The sequence below is a fragment of the Fundulus heteroclitus genome, chromosome 5, assembly GCF_011125445.2.
Source record: "Fundulus heteroclitus isolate FHET01 chromosome 5, MU-UCD_Fhet_4.1, whole genome shotgun sequence".
NCBI classification, from domain to species: domain Eukaryota; kingdom Metazoa; phylum Chordata; class Actinopteri; order Cyprinodontiformes; family Fundulidae; genus Fundulus; species Fundulus heteroclitus.
In genome coordinates, this window is record NC_046365.1 from 25,683,105 (window position 1) to 25,689,880 (window position 6,776).

Sequence of the window (6,776 nt, forward strand, 5' to 3'; positions counted from 1 at the left end):
TTCATGTAAACAGGGTTAGATCACGGCTTTATAAGCGGAGGAGATAGGAAAGTCTGTCGTAGCCAGGTCTATTTTTACGACAGCAACCTGTTGCGGAAGGTGCAAGAATAATTTCAGAGCTTTTCGAATTAAATTGCATATTGCGCAATAGACAGGATCCTTTAGCGCAGCGCGACAGTGTAATTGTAGAGAGATTTTTCTTGGTGGCTGTTATAAACAGACAAAGACATCATTTAACAGTGGCTTTTAAAGAGGTAAAAGTTGTGTTAGAGCCATAAATAGAAAATATTTAAGTTATTTGTATGATTGTTTGCTTTTTATTTTTTATCATATTCAGTAGGAAGATTTGTTCAGGGCAATTTATTGTGAAGTTTAGTTTTACTTTGAAAGGCTTGCTTCCTTGTCGAGCCGTATATTGTATTAGAAAAAACTATGGATGGATTATCTAGACATGGAGCAATACAGTTTTTGACCATGTAAACTGTGGATGACTTGGAAAAGGAAAAACTTCATTTTATAGAGATAAAGAATTTTTTGGTCATATTCCCAGTTTGCACACGTCCTTTACTTCCAATATCTAAGGTCCCGTGAAGGCTCTGACATAAAAGAACAAAGTAAATATGAAATTATTAACATGCAAAAATACCTACTGTAGAAAGTGATAAAAACATCTACCATGTATAGTACTTACGCATTTAATTTGTCTGCTACTTTTTGCTAGCCCTCTCTCCTGGCTTTAACAGACTTTGAGGTGTAGTTTTAGAAATACACATACAAACATACCTACATTGGACAATTGGACCGCCCTCCAACAAAAATTACAGAACAACTAGTTTGACAGGAGCAGTTGAATGATAATCCAAGAAAAAAGGAAAACAATAATTACATTACTTATACAGTTGGTGTCAAGTTCTGATGAATGTTCCATTTTTTCCAGTATTTATTGTTGTCATAGTTTTAAGGTGTTTGGCCCACATGCAGACAGAATCAGACTCGGGAACAGTTTAAGATGTTTATTAAAGGCTCAGCAAGTTTTAGCACACAATGGGAGTGACGGACAGGCAGCGTTGCTGATCATTGTTTCTACTATCGACACATTTCCCCTTTTAAACCGATACATGAACGCGCAGTTATCTCAGATAACTCAATCCAGCCATACTTGTAATGAATTGCTAATGTTGAACCCAAATGTGAGCCAGACACGGAGCTGTATTTTAAAAAGGGGTTTATTAACAAAATCCAGGTGGCAAAAAGGCGGACTCAAAAAACTGAAAGGCAAAAATCAGAACAGGCACGGACTGGCAGACAGGCAGGTTGTACACAAAAATAATCAAAGGCTGGAAAGAGCTTACCGCAGGCTGGCGAGAGGGATAAACACAAGACGTTCCGGCAACACACAAACAACTAAGGAGACTTAAATAGGAGGATGGAACAGGTGAGCAGGGCGGGACCAATTAACCAAAACAGGTGAAAGTAATTGAAGGAACATACAGACAAATAAAGAGAAAACCTAAGATAGAAAGCAAGACTAAAGGACACGAGCTGACATAAATAATAACCAAGACCAGATGACTTAAAACAGACTAAGCACAAATCAAAAACAACACAACACAGAAATAAATCCTAAAACAGAAAAGTTGGCTAACTGAAAATAACCTAAACCACAACAGAACGTTACAATACTAATCATAAACAACAGGTGTGTTCGAAGAAGAACCCAATAAGCCATGATTAGCCGGTTGATATTATCTTGGATGTCTCATTTGATCTTACATGTTTTAAGCAACGTAGGAAGAACGGGCCCCAGGTTTCTCACACACTAACAGAAGAGATCAGTTTAAGGGTCCATCAAACCTTGAAAGTGGGCGTTTTACAACCAGTGGCTGTCTCTGTTTATGAGTACTACGAGTACTACGAGAGTAAATTTTAGAGTAATGGGCTATAGGTTTTGTCATCTTAGGTTTTTTTTGTGGAATTGCCTTAATGCTATTTCTCATTCACTAAGAATAAAATGTTTTCGGATATATATATTTTCCATCTCAGAAACACCTTCTGTGAAATTCTACCATCCAGAGAGGAAGGGTGGAAAACTGCTGCAGCTCTGTAGAAGTTATGAATGCACCTGTGCAGAAGGTAAACAAGAATGGTCTGTATGAAGAGATTAGGATGGGTAAAACATAATTTACTGCAATGCATTCCCAAAACTGACAGCTATTTGCAAAAGTATCAAAAATCCAAGAGTAGATGAGTTCAATTTCAGTTTTTGCTAAATCTGCAAAATGTGGCAAGCGTATGTATTCAACCCCCTTTTCTCTTTCACCCCTAACAAAAACCCAGTGCAACCATCTTCCTTGAAAAATAGCCTAATGTTAATCTTACATTCTTTGAAGGCCTCAATAATTTGACATAGAACATTAGAAAAGAAATGGCAAAGACCAAATGTCATTAAAATGCAGAAGAGCACACTAGGTGGGTCATAGTAAGGTTGTGGTATCTCTAGAGAAGCTATAGAGATACACGGCTTAGATGACAGAATAGTTTAATAGGACCAATTCTGGGTCATTAACTCCAGAAATCTGCCCTTGGTTGAAGAATGAATTCAGAGCTGTGTTCCTTGAAGCACAATGTTAGGAAACTGGAGAAAAAATGGCGCTCTACACACCAAGAGGAATCCTACCTAATCAAGAGGGACAGTCTATTGTTGTATAACAAGACCCCTTGCAGAGTTAGAGCAGCATATCTTTTATCATTAATTGAGGAGAACAAAAATAATCCTAGATTTCTCTTCAGTACAATGCTAGTTATTAGAAGGTGGGTATTAATAACTTTTAATGGCATGAAAAGGTTTAAAAACATTATTGGTATTTTTTTTTTTTTTTTTGTGGAACCTAATTGTGTTAAAATACACATAGCTTGTGGGAAGGAAATTATACCCAAGTCAATGTATAGATTATTTCTACTGTAGTGCAATTTAATACTAATCTAGTAAGTGTATTTCTTTCTTTCATTCCCTCCTCCTTTTACAAAAAAGAATTTTCCGTGTCTGCATAACGATCTGATCTTTGTAAAGGGCTCTACGTTTAAATTTTGAGTTGATGTGTATGACAACGCTACATATTTCACCTTCAAACACTTGTGTAAGCTGAAGCTCTTTGTCTCTTCTTGTTCTGCACTTCTACCACAGAAAGTATTGATGTTTGTCCTGGTGGTAAGCTGTGCTCATTCCTCAGTTATCAGCATTGCAGAGAAAGTTTAAATCTGGTAAGAGACAAAACTTACCTCATCATGGGATCATCTAAAGACATCCACAGAGATGACCAGACGCAAACGTAAGCAGCTGTTCGTGCAATAGGATTCATTTGAAAGCTTTTTTTGCTCACCAAAAGGGACAGTTTCGGTCAAAACATTACACATGTTTTTGGTATAAGGATAGACTGGCAATAAAACATAAAATGGATTACTTTTATGAACAATAAGTGGGAGGACAACTTTACATTTCCTCTCACTTATGCATTAACCCACACTAATATTTGGAAAAATGTCCTTTAGCAATTTGCTGAGACACCGTATTCTTCTCGTAGCCATCAACAAGCTCCTGTCAAAATATTTGGATCTATGTTAGTAAATAGTTAGTTGATTGGTTAAAGTTCATTTATCTTTTGATCTGGTTGCAGAAAACCAATAATGAGAAATGAAATCCCTGTTTTGTTTCAGTATTTAATATAAAGAAATATGGAAAATAAACGAATGGTCCAACGAATGGATAGTTATGAGCTAGGTTTATGCTGATTAATTCTTGACATCAATTGACTGACATGTCACGGTATCTTATTTAATACTGGCCAATCTGTTAGGGTTTGACAGTGTACCAAGACATTGCATAAAGGCATGTCATCCCACATTTTTTTTTGTCTGTGAAACTGCTCACTTTACCTTTCAGTGTACCTCTGCCCATGCCTTTTCCAGGTTTCAGTATGTGCTCGGGGAGAGGACCTGGATTAAGTACTGGCCCACAGAAGCAGAGTGCCAGCTTGATGAACATCGTCCTACTTGAATGGGCATGGAGGAGATGGTCGATCAGTACACCAATTTTGCCTGTCAGCATTAACTGAACTCAAGAAAACAAGTGTCATATATCCAAATATATTTTTTTGCAATATTTGTAAAGGATGGCTGGTATGGCTTGTACAAGGGTTAAAATTAAAGTGTGTTAATTAAACTCTGATGGTACTTTTTTGTCTCACAGTCTTGGCCTTTTGTGATGTTTGCATGCAGTACATGTTTTAAATACACTTTCTCTTTTTCCACCTAATTTATTTATTTCTCTCACCTCTGAAGAACATCAAGACATTATTTAATATTACTTCATGACCAGAGAACCACTAAAGTAAACAAGCAAACAACTCCAATCCACAACTGTGAGTTGCAGATTCAGTCAAATATCTTCTTGATTTAAAATTTATACATTAAAACTTAGACATCCAGAGGGTTTTTGAATTGGAAGAAAATGCATCACTGAATGATACCACAATCTGCCCAACCAAAATTTAAACAAACAATAAATGGGTGAGATATATAACTGTACCATAGTGTACATGAATAGACTCTAAATTAATTACATTTACTGTACATCCCATGCTGAAGCAGCATGCGCTGCTTGAGCTTTTCATATTGCAGCATCCCATACGAAACAGCATTCTCATCATGGTGGTCTAGAACAAGACACCCACCCTAAAACTGTCATACAAAAATAGATAACAAGACACTATGTTCACTTAAGCATTTAACAGTCCCTTTTTGGGAATCAATATTACGTAACTGCCTCAACTGAATCGCGACTGTGCTTGTTTAGCTGCCCTCTGCTTTAGAGAGTGAAAAATCGTTCCAATTGTCTGTTTTATTTACTCAGCCCGTAAGTTGACCAAGGGGTTTTAATATTGAATGTAAGCTGACATGCAGCAAAGGTCCACATGCTGGAATCCAGTATGGCCACGTTGAGGACTAAGGCCTCCATATGTGGGTTTTATGGGCATTTCCCACTGGCAGGAGTCCCCAGGGAAGACCCAGAACTCGCACCCGATAAGATGTCACTGGGGGGAGGGATGTCTTGTTTGCTTTTGCTCTACAACCTGATCTTGAATGAGCAGAAGATGATGGACGGATGGGTGGATGTATGGATGTTTGGGATAAAATTTAAAGATACTCTCTCTACAGAATCAGTCTGTTTAAATTAAAATGCAAACATGTGTTTTCTTGAATATTAGAGATTTATAGAACTGATTAGAATATTTTGTATGAATTTGTATCTTCATTTATAGCTATATGGTCCTTGTGTGATTATCTTAGGTGTATTACTATCCATCCATTTATTTTTATTTTTGTAAAGATAATAGAAACGGACACATTGTCTTCTTATTTTATTTTTGTTTTTAATCTGAAAAGCGTACCGTGCTTATACAGTGCCTTGTAAAAATATTCACCCCATTTTGTTTTAACCTATTTCGTACATTTTAACTTGCAATTTAAATGTTTTTTACTCTTATTTTGATGATGGATCATGGTGCATCGTGATGTAAAGTGAAGTGAAATAAGAGAAATATATATTAAAAAAAAACAGAAAATTGGCATGTGTATCCACCTCCTTTGTTACAAGCCCCTAAAGTGTTCTGGTGCATCCAATCCCCTAATTGGTGAAATGATGTCCGCCTGTGTGCAGTTTTGGTGCCTCATGATCTATGAGTGTAAACACGCATTTTCTGAAAGGCCCCATAGGCTGCAACACCACTAAGCAACAGGCCTCACACCATTAAGGCAAACAAGTCAGGGACAAAGTTGTTGAGAAGTAAATGTCACGATGAGTATATAAAAAGTCTCCTAATCCTTGCCTTTCCGTGGAGCACAATTAAATTCAGCATCTTCATCTTAGATTTGAGACTGGGACAGAGGTTCATTTTCCAGCAGGGCAATGACCCAAAGCATACTACAAAATTAACACTCAACTGGCTTAAAGTGAGATGTTTACATGTATTGGAATGATCCAGTCCTTTCATTTGAATATGTGTGGTTAGACATTCACTTGTGAATCTCTATTCACAAGTGAAGTGGACGGGACAGGGGTAAGGCAAAAAGGCAGGAATCCACAGAACGATCAGTCATGTTAGGGATCATGAGATTACAGAGACTGGCCTGACAAAGGCAGTTACCATGGGGATTGCAGATAGACAACAGAGCCTGACATACTTAGATTGGACAGAATGACTGATTAGGGGAAGATGTGTCAGCTAGGACACATCTACATTACAGTATGATCTTCTCCATCAATGTGATGAGCGGAAACCTGATATACTGTGCACAGCCTTGAATGGGTGTACACAACTGGTCCTACTTATTGTCTGTGTGAGGAATGAACTGGGCATCCGGAAATCTCCCCGTCGTGTTGTGTGTGAGAGTCCAGTACTGAAGCTGTAAACATCCTTTTGCCTTTTAGATTAAATATGGTAAAATATAGTTTCTGTTTCAAGAGTGTTTTTATTATTACAGAAGTCTATAATAGAAACCTCACATTATTCAGAGACATAGAAATCACAGCAAAGTTGTGAACGTTACATCGTCAATGATGCACAGGAGCAGGAGCCCCTGGGCCAAAGAAGCATGATGAGAGATGTACTTCACTGTTGCTACATTTATGCTCAGTATGAGGTATGGCTGCAAATTCAACAACGTAATGCAGGCAACTGTCCGCTATGGCTAAGCACTCTTTCAAGAGAAGATAATGC

At 37.5% G+C, this 6,776-nt stretch overlaps 1 long non-coding RNA gene across 1 annotated transcript; it reads left to right on the forward strand.

The window, feature by feature from the left end:
- The first annotated feature begins 3,192 nt into the window (after window positions 1-3,192).
- LOC118563184 lies at window positions 3,193-4,118 on the forward strand. The gene is made up of 2 exons (XR_004931082.1): window positions 3,193-3,329; window positions 3,967-4,118. It is a non-coding gene; the product is annotated as an uncharacterized LOC118563184 (long non-coding RNA).
- Window positions 4,119-6,776: the final 2,658 nt, after the last annotated feature.